We start from the raw sequence: 19,267 nt of genomic DNA, 5'->3' as shown, positions 1-19,267 counted from the left end.
GCCATAGCCTGGTGAATTTCCCAACAAGTCTGTGTTCTTCCAAATATATTGTTTCTCTTCTTGGAAGTGTTGGAGGGAGGGAAATCTCCGGGATACTTTCAAATTTCTTGACAAACTTATTGACTGATGGCATGTTCCTTGGAGCTCCATTCTTTGTGATTAAAGATGCGAAAGCTTATGCATTTTCTTCATTCCCTGTCTGCGTGGAAGAGTGAGGACCTCCCTCCTTAGAAGGTTGCATGGTATGGTTGGCCTCAGTAGCAGGAGGTCGCCGAGAGATGGATCTACAGGGGCAGCGGCAACTAGGTCAGCGCAGGCTCAAGGGGGGGATTTTAGGATACTTGGTTCATTCTGAAACATGTTTACAGATCAAACATATTGTGGTATTTGTAAATAATTGAAGGGGCACCACACTATAGATTTATTTGGGATTATTCATTTGAAGTTGTTGTTGAAGTCAGTGCCTTAGGTCTAGACTTGTAGTATACTGATGTAACTTAGTTTCAATCAATTTCATGTGGTATATGCTCAAAGATCTTGTGGTTGAATATTAATGATCACGTGTGACCATATTTTGTATGACAAGGTGAGCTAAGTCTCCTTGTAGGGTCTAAGAATGTTCTATCCTTGATGACACCTCTGTGAAACAACTTGAAATTTGATTGAAGTGACTCTTAGAAAAGCTATATTTATATGTTGTTTTAAAGGACCTGCAACAATATCTACCGTGGCATTGCCTTTTGGATTCCATCTTCTATGAATCACACACTCAACAAATCTTGTACAAACCTAAATCTGCCGCAGTAACTCATGAGCTCCTAAGTGTTCTGAAGATGTTAATCTCTATGAACTTATTTGATGTTGTATAGCATAGCCTTCTATCTATAAAGCCAGGAATTGGCATGTGCATAGGATATTGTCTTTGAACCTGCTTGCAAACTGAAATTATGTGCAAACCTGAGAGATATAAAAAAAGGATAAGCAATGATAAGACACTATAATAGTTACATAGGTAAAGTGACAAGTTTAGTGACACATCCTCTCAGAAGAACTTGTTGAATTGGAAATATGTGGACTTGATGTGATGGCTAATTAAGAAATTTAAGTTTGCAGATTGACAGTGCCATGGGACAAAATATTTTGGAAAAAGTAAGAGTGGACTGAGGTAGCAATAGTTAGTAGGCAGCAGAGGCAACAATAGAATAGCAGTGGATAATAGTGTAGCAATGATAATAACAACATTAGTGGAAACAAAGATGACAATAGGTAGTAAGAGTAGTATAGTGCAACAGAGGGAGCATTGGACAATAGACAATGTGTGTAGCAGCAAATATAACAACAATGGAAGTTGTGGAGCAACAATGATTGGTTGACTTTGTTGATTGTAAGGGAAGCTGAAGACTCCTATAGACTTGATCTGTGAACACCTTCAGACTTGGGGACTTCTATACTTCCTTTCAGCTTGTCTAGTAAAGTTGTATATAAACCATACATAATGACAAAAACTTGTTGGAGACGATATATTCTTTGTGCTATTCTTTTGATATGATGTTGTTTTATGTTTTGATCTGATGCTCTGAAAAAATGAATAAACTAACAAATTGTGAAAAAGAAAGGGAAATATTGATTCACCCCCCCTCTTAGTATTTCCAACAATATTTCCGTTGAGAGGTATTGACTTGCAGCAATCTAAATTGATACTATCATTACTTTTTGAAGTGCCAAGATTATTTCTATGATTTAGGTTTGTAGAGGAACAAACTCATTCAAAATTCATAATTATCATGACTATATTTATTTATGATCAATGTAAGACAATGGATGAGGTCTTTGCCACAATTCTACATAATGATTGAGAAGCAGATTACATTCACTAGTCCTTCAATCCATATTGATATTGAGTCTTACTTTGTGGGACTAGAAGTCAACAACACGAAAATCTTTGATACAATTCATACTACAAACTTAGACATATACTAGGTCCTCATTCACAAATACGTTGATAAGTGATCAAATGGCATAAGCATGTTTCCAAACGATATTTGATTTCAAACAAAAGTTATTGATGGTACATACATTTTATTCAAGCATCAAACCACTTTTTCTAGTTTCTTAATAGTTCTACATTTCCAGGCTTTAATTTTGTAATATTATCATTGTGATGGGCTTATGCAACTATGCTTTGTTGATGTCAATCCTAGTGGCCATAACAAATATTCATGAGTGTAACAACCCCAGGTTAAGTTTCCATGTAATAAAGGTACATTATAAAGACAAAATAAAACCATGGTCATGGGACACATATTACAAGCTGAATAGAGGGGAAAAACATTATATTGAGATCCTCTTGTGGTTTATTATTGGCTATGGAAATTTCATTGTCATTGGAAAATTGAAATAAATGGTAATTTAATATAATAAAAAAAAAGGGAAAAAGAAGACAAAGAGACAAAAATGTGCATGCAAGGGAAAATGAAGAAAAAAAGGAAAAGAAAAGAAAAAGGGAGAAAACATTCTAACATTCTCACTTGGACAAGGAGAAGAGAGAGAGAGAGTGAGAGAGAAGGAAGACACAAGCAAGCAAGCAAGCAAGGAAAGAAAGAGAGAAAAATAAGAATATTGGACAATAGTAAGCAAGAGTAGAAATAAAGTAAAGGAATAACAACTAGCAAGAGGATTTTGCAGGTAATAAGTTGCATGTTTATTATCTTGTTGGGATGTGAATGCATGGTTTATGCATTGGTTTGTTGATAATGTTTTCTATAGTTGTCATGGGATTTGCCTAGATTGACAGTGATGTACAACCTTTCCTTTCCATTTCCTAGATAGCCATGGTATAGTGGGTTTTCATTTTGGTTAAGCTTTGGATTGTCGGTGGATTTGGATTTGGTTGAGGTGGTCTTAGGAAAATCCCAAGGGTTGAGGGTGGAGATGGTTTTCTATGGGAACCTCTTGACAGGTGGGTGGAGATAGGAAAATTCCTCTGGGTATGTTGAAGAAATCTTGAGACATCCAAAATTGTATTGGTTTTGGTGATTTTTGGACCAATTTAGGTGAAATCACTGCAGATTGAGTGTGGGGGTGGTTTAACCTCTAGATTCCATGTTTTGGTTTATCCCATGTGATCCCACATTCATGCTTAGAATATGGTAGGGGGTGATTGGCAGAAAGAAAGATTTGGTTCGGCCCAATCTATGGTCGGGTCGCACGTGGAACTCCCTAACTTTGTTGGATTTATGCATATGTAATATGTGTTATTTCTTATTGAGATAAATGAGCACAAGTATTGGTTATTGTGTTGATTTTGTAGTGCCCACTCTAGTTTTCTGACCCTAATATGACATATCTTAGATACTTTATTCTAGGAGGACCTCAGGTTGAGGATCCGGGCACGTGACACTATTATTAGCGATTGAGATATTCATGGTTGTAATGTTTATGAATGCTTTCCATGGATATTATGATAGCATGAATGGTTATGTATCTTATCTATCGGTATTTTGATGATTGCAACATTAAATAGTAAGTTTGATCTCTATTTGAATTTATGATGATGAGGGTAGTAAAGAATATGTATGCTCTCTACTAAAAGCATGATGATGATAAATTTGATGAATAGGTATATTTCTATTGATGTTACGACGTTGATAGCTTAATGAACATGTATGTTTCCATTGATGTTTAATGATGATAGCCATGATGGATGTGTCCCCTATGTTGACTACTTTCTTTAGTTCAGGCTTACAATGGACAATGATGTGAATGGCTAGGAATTGTTAATGATGCTATTATGACAATGACTAAAACCTTGTTACTAATGATTATTGAGTATGGCAGGAAACCATCAGAGGCACTCGCATATGACGAGTTGATGACACCTGGTTTGACGAAAATTCATATTATTTTATCTTTGAAAGTCTAAGTTGATCGTAGAACCTGCCATATATGTTTAACTATATTTTGATGATATATTAATGGTTGCAGGCACAGATTAGTTGCTTGACCAAATGACTCACATATGGGTGATGGGGTTGTACAAGTGGATGGAACTACATGGGAGGGGTGGGACAGAGTCCCTGATCCCACCCACTAGCACTCCTGCCGTGACTTGGGCTGGAAGGGATGAAACACCTTCGCCTTGAAGATCACGATGCCATGAGGGCAGGTCCCAAAGTTGGGTCGCTCATGAGGACTTTACTGGGGGGCGTGCATCAAGGCGTATTCCTTGATCCCCGACACCATTAGTCTCACTATAGCAGGCAACATAGGAGATGATAGTAGTCTATGATGTTGCACTATACTTTCCCCTCGTAGTCACTGGATGCTTGAAGGGCAAGTGGTGTGGCACCCTTGGAACTTTAGGGGAATTTCTTGAAGGGCACGACCAGCTTGGCACCCTTGGCATCATAAATAAACTAGTAGGTGTGGCACCCTTGGAACTTCTAGGGAAGTTCTTGAAGGGCACAACCAAACTGGCACCCGTGGCATCACAAATAAACTAGTAGGTGTGGCACCCTTGGAACTTCTAGGGAAGTTCTTGAAGGGCACAACCAAACTAGCACCCGTGGCATCACAAATAAACTAGTAGGTGTGGCACCCTTGGAACTTCTAGGGAAGTTCTTGAAGGGCACAACCAAACTGGCACCCTTGACATCACAAATAAGCTATTAGGTGTGGCACCCTTGGAACTTCTAGGGAAGTTCTTGAAGGGCACAACCAAGCTTGGCATCCTTGGAATCATTAAAAATAAATAATAATAAATAAATATAAGCAAGGAATGAAAACTAGGTAAATTTACATCAAGGGTAAATGATGATTAGAAACCAATGTAATTAAATCAAAAATAAAACTTGGAATAAGGAGGATCATAGGAAGAATTAAAATAGAGTACCTTAAAAACTCTACCCTTCCCATTTTGGAAAATACTAGGAAGATTATGTGGTTTAATTAGGAAAAAGGGGAAAGACAAACATAATGGTAAGGATAAAGATTAATCCTAAACTAATTTAAACCTAATTAAGAAAAGAGGAAGGTGAATTAAAATGAGAATAATAAATTAAATTTAGAGAAATGTAGAGAAGCTCCATGTGTCAACAACCAACATAAGAATATCCATCTAGGAGATAACCTGAGTTAAATTAGGGAGTAGATTGGGGATAAAATCTTGACTCATTAATTGACTTCAAGTAATGAACACAAATTAAGGAATAAAAGGGGGGAAATAAAGAGACAACTAGGAGAAGAAATAGGGATCTTGTTGAGGTGAGGAAAATATTAGTTTTAAATAAAAATTTAAGTAAATAAGTTTGGGAGACCCTTGATGTGAGAATGACACATGGGTGGGTGAATAATCAAGCTATTGAATTATAAAAAAAATAATTAATTATGCATGACATGACAAGTGTCACCTATGAGGACTCCTATAAAAGAAGGGGCAAGCCATGGGAGAAGGGACTTTTTGGGAACCCTATTGTTGGATAGATGAGATGTTGTCAGAGCAGTGATTACGAAGCTATAGTGAGTTTGGTGAGGTAGAGGATTTAGAGAGGGGACTCTGGAGCCAAGGTGTGCTCTCCTCTACCAGCTAGTGCTTTCCTCCATTGTACAACCCCATTGCAGCTCGGGGGTCCGCGTGGAAGAAGAGTACCCAAGGAGTAGGCTGGGAGGTTAACCGGTGGGTCTTCGCATTCGGATCAAGTGCGTCATCATTCACTCGCAGAGGTGACCAACTACAAGGAAATACCAGCAACAGCAAAGCAAGTGGAGTCTCGCCTTCTGGTGAACGGTACATATGTGTTTCATTACTATTGATCTTAGTTAAAAGTATGAAAATGTTATGATAAGTTTCCTGAATGAGTGGCAGGAATGTGTGTGTTAAATAAATTTGAATTCCAATGCATTTCTTTTCTGGTTGTATTTGCTGGTTAGAAAAAAAAATAAAAATAAAATCTATATAGTCTAGATCTGGTCCTTACACTTTTTATTCCTTAATTTGTGTTCATTACTTGAAGTCAATTAATGAGTCAATATTTTATCCCCAATCTACTCCCTAATTTAACTTAGGTTATCTCCTAGATGGATATTCTTATGTTGGTTGTTGACACATGGAGCTTCTCTACATTTCTCTAAATTTAATTTATTATTCTCATTTTAATTCACCTTCCTCTTTTCTTAATTAGGTTTAAATTAGTTTAGGATTAATCTTTATCCTTACCATTATGTTTGTCTTTCCCCTTTTTCCTAATTAAACCACATAATCTTCCTAGTATTTTCCAAAATGGGAAGGGTAGAGTTTTTAAGGTACTCTATTTTAATTCTTCTTATGATCCTCCTTATTCCAAGTTTTATTTTTGATTTAATTACATTGGTTTCTAATCATCATTTACCCTTGATGTAAATTTACCTAGTTTTCATTTCTTGCTTATATTTATTTATTATTATTTATTTTTAATGATTCCAAGGATGCCAAGCTTGGTTGTGCCCTTCAAGAACTTCCCTAGAAGTTCCAAGGGTGCCACACCTAATAGCTTATTTGTGATGTCAAGGGTGCCAGTTTGGTTGTGCCCTTCAAGAACTTCCCTAGAAGTTCCAAGGGTGCCACACCTACTAGTTTATTTGTGATGCCACGGGTGCCAGTTTGGTTGTGCCCTTCAAGAACTTCCCTAGAAGTTCCAAGGGTGCCACACCTACTAGTTTATTTGTGATGCCACGGGTGCCAGTTTGGTTGTGCCCTTCAAGAACTTCCCTAGAAGTTCCATGGGTGCCACACGTACTAGTTTATTTGTGATGCCAAGGGTGCCAAGCTGGTCGTGCCCTTCAAGAAATTCCCCTGAAGTTCCAAGGGTGCCACACCACTTGCCCTTCAAGCATCCAGTGACTACGAGGGGAAAGTATAGTGCAACGTCATAGACTACTATCATCTCCTATGTTGCCTGCTATAGTGAGACTAATGGTGTCGGGGATCAAGGAATCCGCCTTGATGCGCGCCCCCCGGTAAAGTCCTCATGAGCGACCCAACTTTGGGACCTGCCCTCATGGCATCGTGATCTTCAAGGCGAAGGTGTTTCATCCCTTCCAGCCCAAGTCACGGCGGGAGTGCTAGTGGGTGGGATCAGGGACTCTGTTCCACCCCTCCCATGTAGTTCCATCCACTTGTACAACCCCATCACCCATATGTGAGTCATTCGGTCAAGCAACTAATCTGTGCCTGCAACCATTAATATATCATCATAATATAGTTAAACATATATGGCAGGTTCTAAGATCGACTTAGACTTTCAAAGATAAAATAATATGAATTTTCGTCAAACCAGGTGTCATCAACTCATCATATGCGAGTGCCTCTGATGGTTTCCTGCCATACTCAATAATCATTAGTAACAAGGTTTTAGTCATTGTCATAATAGCATCATTAACAATTCCTAGTCATTCACATCATTGTCCATTGTAAGCCTGAACTAAAGAAAGTAGTCAACATCGGGGACACATCCATCATGGCTATCATCATTAAACATCAATGGAAACATACATGTTCATTAAGCTATCAACGTCGTAACATCAATAGAAATATACATATTCATCAAATTTATCATCATCATGCTTTTAGTAGAGAGCATACATATTCTTTACTACCCTCATCATCATAAATTCAAATAGAGATCAAACTTACTATTTAATGTTGCAATCATCAAAATACCGATAGATAAGATACATAACCATTCATGCTATCATAATATCCATGGAAAGCATTCATAAACATTACAACCATGAATATCTCAATCGCTAATAATAGTGTCATGTGCCCGGATCCTCAACCTGAGGTCCTCCTAGAATAAAGTATCTAAGATATGTCATATTAGGGTCAGAAAACTAGAGTGGGCACTACATACAATAGGGATCCCCAAAAGCCCCTTCTCCCATGGCTTGCCCCTTCTTTTATAGGAGTCCTCATAGGTGACACTTGTCATGTCATGCATAATTAATTATTTTTTTTATAATTCAATAGCTTGATTATTCACCCACCCTTGTGTCATTCTCACATCAAGGGTCTCCCAAAATTATTTACTTAAATTTTTATTTAAAACTAATATTTTCCTCACCTCAACAAGATTCCTATTTCTTCTCCTAGTTGTCTCTTTATTTCCCCCCTTTTATTCCTTAATTTGTGTTCATTACTTGAAGTCAATTAATGAGTCAAGATTTTATCCCCAATCTACTTCCTAATTTAACTCAGGTTATCTCCTAGATGGATATTCTTATGTTGGTTGTTGACACATGGAGCTTCTCTACATTTCTCTAAATTTAATTTATTATTCTCATTTTAATTCACCTTCCTCTTTTCTTAATTAGGTTTAAATTAGTTTAGGATTAATCTTTATCCTTACCATTATGTTTGTCTTTCCCCTTTTTCCTAATTAAACAACATAATCTTCCTAGTATTTTCCAAAATGGGAAGGGTAGAGTTTTTAAGGTACTCTATTTTAATTCTTCCTATGATCCTCCTTATTCCAAGTTTTATTTTTGATTTAATTACATTGGTTTCTAATCATCATTTACCCTTGATGTAAATTTACCTAGTTTTCATTCCTTGCTTATATTTATTTATTATTATTTATTTTTAATGATTCCAAGGATGCCAAGCTTGGTTGTGCCCTTCAAGAACTTCCCTAGAAGTTCCAAGGGTGCCACACCTAATAGCTTATTTGTGATGTCAAGGGTGCCAGTTTGGTTGTGCCCTTCAAGAACTTCCCTAGAAGTTCCAAGGGTGCCACACCTACTAGTTTATTTGTGATGCCACGGGTGCCAGTTTGGTTGTGCCCTTCAAGAACTTCCCTAGAAGTTCCAAGGGTGCCACACCTACTAGTTTATTTGTGATGCCACGGGTGCCAGTTGGTTGTGCCCTTCAAGAACTTCCCTAGAAGTTCCAAGGGTGCCACACGTACTAGTTTATTTGTGATGCCAAGGGTGCCAAGCTGGTCGTGCCCTTCAAGAAATTACCCTGAAGTTCCAAGGGTGCCACACCACTTGCTCTTCAAGCATCCAGTGACTACGAGGGGAAAGTATAGTGCAATGTCATAGACTACTATCATCTCCTATGTTGCCTGCTATAGTGAGACTAATGGTGTCGGGGATCAAGGAATCCGCCTTGATGCGCGCCCCCCGGTAAAGTCCTCATGAGCGACCCAACTTTGGGACCTGCCCTCATGGCATCGTGATCTTCAAGGCGAAGGTGTTTCATCCCTTCCAGTCCAAGTCACGGCAGGAGTGCTAGTGGGTGGGATCAGGGACTCTGTCCCACCCCTCCCATGTAGTTCCATCCACTTGTACAACCCCATCACCCATATGTGAGTCATTCGGTCAAGCAACTAATCTGTGCATATCTTTGGCTTCAATCCATATAGTTTTTAGTTATGCTTGGAATCAAGCAAAGACTGGTAAATGATGTCTGCCTGCCATCTTTGGTCACTAGTGAAACTTGCTATATGCTTTGTCTTCCATTAGCTTGGATGGCCAAACTGCGAGAATATGCATTCCTCATCACCAGGAAATTAAGATCCTTAATAGTCACAACACCTTTAAAGATTGCCACAATATTGCACTCCTTGTCATTAGATTCAGTAGGATTAAATGAAGATAGGCCCCAGATAGCCTCATTCGCTTACCCTAGCGAAAGGAAGTAGGGTAGCTAGGTTTGAAGGGATGAAGGTTTGGACTACTCATTCATTGCAAGTGATGATTACGTTCTATGTAGTTAACATTTTTTTTTATCTCTAGATAGTGTGTACCATTAGGTATCCACTAGAAAGGAGTGGTATGTATTTATTTTTAAGTGCTAATGGTAGTCGTACAACATTGAACTTTCAGAACATGGATCATGAAGGTAAATCAAGTCTCTAAGAAGGTGTAGTAGGCATTGTTAGGTCCCCCTAGCAAGCAGTGGCATATGTTTATTTTCAAAGTACTGATTGTAGTTCCTAACAAAATTGAAGATTTAGAACATGGTAAACAAAGGTGGATTACGTCATAGGTGAAATATCAAACAATAATTAACACAATTATTATTGACCATTACAAATATTGAAGTCCAAGCTTAAGGTGGGTAGTTCCTCCTATGAAAAAGGCATAGGCATCCCCTATGAATTTGAGTTAATACAAAATTATTGCTATCTTAATTGCATGATTGAATGAATAAAACTAGAGAGATTTCTCCTAAATTAGTCAATTTGTAAATTGAAGGAAGGTGGGTGTTATTAATTGTTGCTTTAATTAGTTGTGATTTTGATTATGATGATTTTGTTGGAAAAGCTTATGTATGACGCTTCCTTTAACTATTAATTTTAATAATATCTATAATGTATGTTTTGTACATTTATACAAAAAGTGGGTTGCAATGTTCCCCAGTTATAGTCCTTCAGTTATAACGGAATTCGTGTTATAGATACCTTGGGAAAATTTTAACCTGCCCACCAGAAGGTTAGCAAGAGTTTCAGAAAGGATTCTTAGAATATGTGTCGTCGTTTTTCCTTTATGTTCTAAGGACTTCGGGACGAAGTCCATTGTTAAGAGGGGGTGTATGTAGTGCCCACTCTAGTTTTCTGACCCTAATATGACATATCTTAGATACTTTATTCTAGGAGGACCTCAGGTTGAGGATCCGGGCACATGACACTATTATTAGCGATTGAGATATTCATGGTTGTGATGTTTATGAATGCTTTCCATTGATATTATGATAGCATGAATGGTTATGTATCTTATCTATCGGTATTTTGATGATTGCAACATTAAATAGTAAGTTTGATCTCTATTTGAATTTATGATGATGAGGGTAGTAAAGAATATGTATGCTCTCTACTAAAAGCATGATGATGATAAATTTGATGAATAGGTATATTTCTATTGATGTTACGACGTTGATAGCTTAATGAACATGTATGTTTCCATTGATGTTTAATGATGATAGCCATGATGGATGTGTCCCCTATGTTGACTACTTTCTTTAGTTCAGGTTTACAATGGACAATGATGTGAATGACTAGGAATTGTTAATGATGCTATTATGACAATGACTAAAACCTTGTTACTAATGATTATTGAGTATGGCAGGAAACCATCAGAGGCACTCGCATATGACGAGTTGATGACACCTGGTTTGACGAAAATTCATATTATTTTATCTTTGAAAGTCTAAGTCGATCTTAGAACCTGCCATATATGTTTAACTATATTCTGATGATATATTAATGGTTGCAGGCACAGATTAGTTGCTTGACCGAATGACTGACATATGGGTGATGGGGTTGTAAAAGTGGATGGAACTACATGGGAGGGGTGGGACAGAGTCCCTGATCCCACCCACTAGCACTCCCGCCGTGACTTGGGCTGGAAGGGATGAAACACCTTCGCCTTGAAGATCACGATGCCGTGAGGGCAGGTCCCAAAGTTGGGTCGCTCATGAGGACTTTACCGGGGGGCGCGCATCAAGGTGGATTCCTTGATCCCCGACACCATTAGTCTCACTATAGCAGGCAACATAGGAGATGATAGTAGTCTATGACGTTGCACTATACTTTCCCCTCGTAGTCACTGGATGCTTGAAGGGCAAGTGGTGTGGCACCCTTGGAACTTCAGGGGAATTTCTTGAAGGGCACGACCAGCTTGGCACCCTTGGCATCACAAATAAACTAGTAGGTGTGGCACCCTTGGAACTTCTAGGGAAGTTCTTGAAGGGCACAACCAAACTGGCACCCTTGGCATCACAAATAAACTAGTAGGTGTGGCACCCTTGGAACTTCTAGGGAAGTTCTTGAAGGGCACAACCAAACTGGCACCCGTGGCATCACAAATAAACTAGTAGGTGTGGCACCCTTGGAAATTCTAGGGAAGTTCTTGAAGGGCACAACCAAACTGGCACCCTTGACATCACAAATAAGCTATTAGGTGTGGCACCCTTGGAACTTCTAGGGAAGTTCTTGAAGGGCACAACCAAGCTTGGCATCCTTGGAATCATTAAAAATAAATAATAATAAATAAATATAAGCAAGGAATGAAAACTAGGTAAATTTACATCAAGGTTAAATGATGATTAGAAACCAATGTAATTAAATCAAAAATAAAACTTGGAATAAGGAGGATCATAGGAAGAATTAAAATAGAGTACCTTAAAAACTCTACCCTTCCCATTTTGGAAAATATTAGGAAGATTATGTGGCTTAATTAGGAAAAAGGGGAAAGACAAACATAATGGTAAGGATAAAGATTAATCCTAAACTAATTTAAACCTAATTAAGAAAAGAGGAAGGTGAATTAAAATGAGAATAATAAATTAAATTTAGAGAAATGTAGAGAAGCTCCATGTGTCAACAACCAACATAAGAATATCCATCTAGGAGATAACCTGAGTTAAATTAGGGAGTAGATTGGGGATAAAATCTTGACTCATTAATTGACTTCAAGTAATGAACACAAATTAAGGAATAAAAGGGGGGAAATAAAGAGACAACTAGGAGAAGAAATAGGAATCTTGTTGAGGTGAGAAAAATATTAGTTTTAAATAAAAATTTAAGTAAATAATTTTGGGAGACCCTTGATGTGAGAATGACACATGGGTGGGTGAATAATCAAGCTATTGAATTATAAAAAAAAATAATTAATTATGCATGACATGACAAGTGTCACCTATGAGGACTCCTATAAAAGAAGGGGCAAGCCATGGGAGAAGGGACTTTTTGGGAACCCTATTGTTGGATGGATGAGATGTTGTCAGAGCAGTGATTACGAAGTTATAGTGAGTTTGGTGAGGTAGAGGATTTAGAGAGGGGACTCTGGAGCCAAGGTGTGCTATCCTCTACCAGCTAGTGCTTTCCTCCATTGTACAACCCCATTGCAGCTCGGGGGTCCGTGGGGAAGAAGAGTACCCAAGGAGTAGGCTAGGAGGTTAACCGGTGGGTCTTTGCATTCGGATCAAGTGCGTCATCATTCACTCGCAGAGGTGACCAGCTACAAGGGAATACCAGCAACAGTAGAGCAAGTGGAGTCTCGCCTTCTGGTGAACGGTACATATGTGTTTCATTACTATTGATCTTAGTTAAAAGTATGAAATTGTTATGATAAGTTTCCTGAATGAGTGGCAGGAATGTGTGTGTTAAATAAATTTGAATTCCAATGCATTTCTTTTCTGGTTGTATTTGTTGGTTAGAAAGAAAAATATATATATATGTATATAGTCTAGATCTGGTCCTTACACTTGGTATCTCAATCGCTAATAATAGTGTCATGTGCCCGGATCCTCAACCTGAGGTCCTCCTAGAATAAAGTATCTAAGATATGTCATATTAGGGTCAGAAAACTAGAGTGGGCACTACAGATTTTATGACTGGTTTGTCATGGATTAATTCTGGTGAAATGTTGGTTATAAGCATGGTACATTCTTATTATATGATGTGCTCTTTTTATGGATCTTGTTTATGATTTGACAAGTTATTGAATAGGTATATGAATGCATGAGCTAATATGTGTCTGCTACAACTAGTATGAGAGGGCAATGAGCCTTCTTGGTGATTCTATGACAAAGCTAATGAAACAATGATAATTATGCATCCATGACCTACAGGTACTATGTTTACAATGTGTTTGTATAAATGATTAACATGTGTTTGGCAAGGTTGAATAAGAGAAGGGCTTAGAAACATGATGAGAAGACTTAAGAAATTTGTTGGGAAAGTTATGGGTAGTTGGACTATAGGCTAGACCTAAAAATTTGGAACAAAGTCCTTGGCCATAGGCACAAAACTGAGAAATTTTGGCTGCAACTTCACTAAATATGGGTTGTGTGTGTGGCTGGAACCCTCTGTCCACACTAGCAGAACTGAATCTATGAGGCTAGGCTGTGAGTTAGGTTAAGAAATGGTATGAGCTTAAGAAGATCGCCACCCGTGGAATCAGGCTATCAAGTGTGTGATCATATGTCCCTAAGTATTGCAATAAGTTTTGTACAAGTTGGAAAGTTAGGCCCCATTTCCATAACTAAATCTTGGAAGTTGGGTCATGCATATTAACTCTCAACTCATGTTTACCCTGGTGAGCTTGTAAAAGTGGGTAAATGTGGGGTGGGGTGTTACAGAGTGGTATCAGAGCAGGTTCACAACACTAGACCTCGGGGTAAATGCAGATTGTTGTGCATGCATGCTAGTTGTGTATATGTTCACCATGTATGCATGTCAACTATTTATGTCTATTGCTATTATACCCATGTACATGATATGATTGTGATGTTATTATGTATCATGCTGATTTGGATTGACCTATGCAGATGAAATCACCTAAAAAGCAGTAAGTTGAGGTAATGATTTTGATTATGCCTTTTATTTTAGCTAACAATGATATGTTGCAAGAACATAGAAGGCCAAGGGATGAAGAGCAGAATGGTGGATTACAGTTCATATGACTCCTCGTATACACCATAAGAGAAATCAGTGGGATGGGAGAGATCAGTTGAACAATTGAGAGAGGGAGACTCTCTTGATCTAATAGATACATTGAGAAGTCTAAAGGAAGAGATCATAAGTTGCAAAGTAGATAATGAGAGGTTGACTGAAGCACAAGAAAGACTTGCAAAAGCTCAATAAAAGAAAGCTAAGGTCAGTGCAGTTATTTTTCAGACCCTTTCAGATTTAGAGAAGTAGGGACTGTTGGTGATCAACCATAGAGGTAGGTAGGAAGAAATGACTAATGGTGTAAACAAAAGTAAGTCTCATAAAAGGTATAGGATGGACATGGATGAGACTTGTAAAGAGTGGAAAAATATTGGATACACCTGAGAGGAGGAGTAGTATGCATGGACCTTATTCTAGCTCTACCTTGAGCAGACATCACCACCAAAATCATTATAAAAGGAGTGAGAGGGGGTGTTTGCTAGAGGAATTCAAGAAAGCCAATCCTCCTACTTTTGATGGTGAGATGACCAAGTCAGAAGATGCAGAAGCATGGCTGCTTGGAATGAGAAATTTTTCCGGACTTCATAATTACTCAGAGAATATGAAGGCCAACATACCTACCTTCAGTCTTAAAGGAAAAACAAATATATGTTGGGAGGATGTTAAGCATGTCAAAGGCATCAGGGTATAGGAGTTGACTTGGGAATAATTTTAAAGACTCTTTAGGAAGAAGTACTTGTCTGAGAGGTATTATCATGGAAAGGCCAAAGAATTCTATGAGTTTATAATGGGTTCCATGACAAATGAAGAATACACAACTAGGTTTCTAGAGCTATTGAGATATGTTCCATATCTTAAGGATGAGAAAGTGAAGATCCAAAGGTTCATCAATATATTGCCATTATCATTCAAAGACCAGATTAAGTTTGATGAGCCTTAGTCACTAGAGGAAGCCATAAGGAAGTTAAAGCATTGCTATGAATAGTTGAAGCGCAAGCCTAAGTTCAAGCGTGTTTGGAAGAGCAATGAGAAGACTAGAGGAAAGTGGCCTAAGAAACAAGGAATATATTAGGATGCAGGTGAGAAGGAAAATGTGGTACCACATAAGAGGTCCAATGCAGCTGAGAAATGACATGGGTTTCAGCCTATGGAGCAACATAATAAAGGCAGTGGTAGAGAATCGTTGAAGTGTAGGATTTGTGGCAGAGATCATCACAAGAAGGATTGTCCATTGTATCATGGTGGCAGGTCTCAAATTTATAGTGCTCGGGAGGCATAAACAATTGGGGATGTGGGTTTGATCATTCCCTGGATCTATGCAGCTATTGGCAACAAGTAGACAGACCACCAGGCATCCATTATAGAGATGGAAGGTAAGCTTTGCGATTGAGTTGTTTCTATTTTTATTAAACCTGGATTGAATTATAGCTATATTAGTCCTAAACTAATGGATCAGTGTCGTTTGAACAAGGAAGTGCATGCATAATCTTGGTTGGTGCAGTTGGCTACACAGACCAAGAGAAGAGTTCATCATTGGGTGAAGTCTTGCGCATTTGAGCGTAATGGCATGCTTACAACAACAAATTTGAATTTTCTTCCTTTGGGTTCATATAGCATGGGTTTGAGCATGGATTGAATGTTCATTCACAAGATCAAGGTAGATTTCTATGAGAAGGCCATTGAGTTCCTGGATGATGATGGAGAAAAGAGAGTCTTGCAGGGAAAGAAGAAACCTACATTAGTGAGTATGGTTACAACCATGCAAGCTAAGCGCAACCGTATGAAAGGATGTTTATTATTTGCAGTACATGTTTCCAGTGACAAAGGGAAGGAGGATGAGGATGGCGAAATCCTGAGGAGGTATCCTATCTTACAACACTTTCAAGATGTTTTTCCTGCAGATATTCCATAGATTCTTTGTAATATAGAGGTGGATTTATCTATTGAGTTGATGCTAGGATCAACACCAAAATCTAAGGCACCATATAAGATGAACACTCCCAAGTTGGTGGAACTGAAGTTGCAGCTTAAAGAGTTGCTCGAGAAGGGATAAATTAGACCAAATGTATCTCTTTGGGGTGCACCAATGTTGTTTGTAAGAAAGAAGGACGATACCCTTAGAATATGCATTGATTACAAAAAACTGAACAAGGTGACTATAAAGAACACGTACCCATTGCCTTAGATTGATGACTTGTTTGATCAATTGAAGGGAGCAACAATATTTTCAAAGATTGATCTAAGATGAGGATATCATCAGGTGCACATCAAAGAAGAAGATATCTACAAGACTGCATTTCATATAAGGTATGAGCACTATGAGTTTGTGGTAGTTCCTTTTGGTGTTAAAAATGCTCCGACCACCTTCATGTGCATGATGAATAGTGTGTTGCATCAGTGCCTAGAAATGTTTGTGATAGTCTTTGTTGAAGATATATTGGTCTATTTAAAGAATGATGAGGAGTATGCAGAGCGCCTAACAACAATATTGAGATTGGTGAGAGAAAACAAGTTGTATGCCAAGCTCAACAAGCGTAACTTCTTTTAGTCTTAGATTCATTATTTGGGACATGTTGTTTTCAAATAAGGGATAACAGTGGATCCATATAAGATTAAGGTTATCATGGAATGGCCAACTCCAAAGAATGTAGATGAGGTTAGATCATTCATGAGGCTAGCAAGTTATTACAAGAGGTTTATTGGGAACTTCTCTAAGATTGACTATCCTATTACATCTTTGCAAAGGAAAGGAAGGAAGTTTGAGTGGATTGCTGAGTGTGCAACTAGTTTTGATCAGTTGAAGCAGTTGCTTACCAATGCATTGGTTTTGAGGATTGAAAATATTGATAAGGACTTCATGATTTGTACAAATGCGTACAAGGAAGGACTTGGTGGAGTCCTAATGCAAGAAGGACAGGTGGTTTGCTATGAATCATAGAATTTGAATGAGAATGAGCATAATTATGTGACTCACAATCTTGAGGTGGCAACTATAATTTACGCACTGAAGATGTGGAGACATTATCTCCTTAGCAGGAGGTTTGTTTTGAGGAGTGATCATAGTGGACTAAGGTACTTGTTTGACCAACTCAATCTAAATGCAAGGCAAGCTAGATGGTTGGTTATTCTTAGTGAGTTTGACTTTGAGATTAGGTACATCAAAGGAAAAAGAGAACTAGGTCTCCTAATTCAGCTAGTGTAGTGGCTCAAATCTTCATTAAGGGGATAGTGAGGTTACGTGGAGCTCCCAAGAGGATTATATCAGATAGAAATTCCAATTTCACTTCAAGGTTTTGGAAGGAGTTGTTTTTAGGCTTGGGTAAAAATTGAGCCTTCAATATAAATTATCATCCATAGACAGATGGATAAATAGAGAAGATTAACATGATTCTTGAGGATATGTTGAGGATGTATGTCATGCATCAAAATAGGAAGTGGGAGGAATATCTTCCGCTGGTGGAGTTTTCTTATACTAATGGGTATCGGGAATCCTTGAAGACAAGTCCACTTGAGGCTCTCTATGGGAGGACTTGTAATACTCCTATCAACTAGAGTGATCCAGTGAGCAAGGTGTTAATTAGACTGGATATGTTGAGAGAGATGGAGCAAGAGATGCATGTTATCAAAAGGAATTTTAAGGCAACAGAGGACATGAAGAAGAGCTATGCGAATCAACATGGGGTATTCAAGGAGTTTCAGGTTGGAGAGCAATTGTACTTGCATATCAAGCCCAAGAGGAGCTTGTTGAAGATTGGGTCATGCGCCAAGTTGACACCTTGGTATTGCATGCCTTTTGAGATCCTTGAGAGGATTGGACCAGTGGCCTACATAATTGTTTTTCCTCCATTAGTGAAAGTCCATGATGTTTTCCATGTTTTTCATGTGATCGATTGGAATGTATCATAGGTGGAACCAGGAGAGTTCCAGCAAGAGCCACAGTGCATCCTATAACGAAAGAAGCTCATGCTCCGGAACTGACCAATAAAGCAAGTTAAAGTGTAGTGGAAGCAATTTGGGCCCAATGAAGCTACACGAGAGATGGATGAATAGATGCAGGCCTTATATCCTTCTTTATTTGTTGGTTGAAGCAAATTTAATTTGGTATACACACATGTGTGTGTGTGCGTGTGATTGTAAATACTGTATTGAGTTGTGTTTAAAAAGCTGCAATAAAAATGTCATTGTAAACAATGCATCGAGTTGTGTTTATAAAGCTCCATAAACAATATGTTGTCATGTTTTTCAATAGTTTTGTTTGGTTATTAGTGTCATAGAAGACCGAGGACGGTGTTCCCCTAAGGGGGAGGGGTTTGTAATAGCCCCGAGTTAAGTTTCCATGTAATAAAGAGATAATATAAATGTAAAATAAAACCAAGGTCACAGGACACGTATTCCAAGCTAAATGGAGGGAAAAGAAATTATATTGGGATCCACTTGTGGTTTATTATTGTCTATGGAAATGACATTGGCATTGAAAAAGACAAAAGGCAATAAATGGTAATTTAATATAAGAAATAAAAGAAAACAAGAGAAAAATAAGACAAAGAGACAAGAATGTGCATGCAAGGGAAAATGAAGAAAAATGAAAAGGAAAAGAAAAGAAAAAGGGAGAAAACATTCTAGCATTCTCACTTGGACAAGGAGAAGCGAGAGAGAGAGAGAGAGAGAGAGAGAGAGAGAGAGAGAGCACTTGGACCCAAGGAAGACACAAGCAAGAAATGAAAACAAGAGAGCGTAAGAAGAATATTAGATAGCAATAAGTGAGGGAAGAAATCAAACAAAGGAAGAACAACTAGCAAGAGGATTTTGCAGGTAACATGTTGCATGTTTGA

This window comes from Pinus tabuliformis, chromosome 5_1 (assembly GCF_031772625.1).
Source record: "Pinus tabuliformis cultivar Carrire ecotype Pingquan chromosome 5_1, CPIR1, whole genome shotgun sequence".
Classification (NCBI taxonomy): Eukaryota; Viridiplantae; Streptophyta; class Pinopsida; order Pinales; family Pinaceae; genus Pinus; species Pinus tabuliformis.
Note: the sequence above shows the minus strand (reverse complement) of the source record.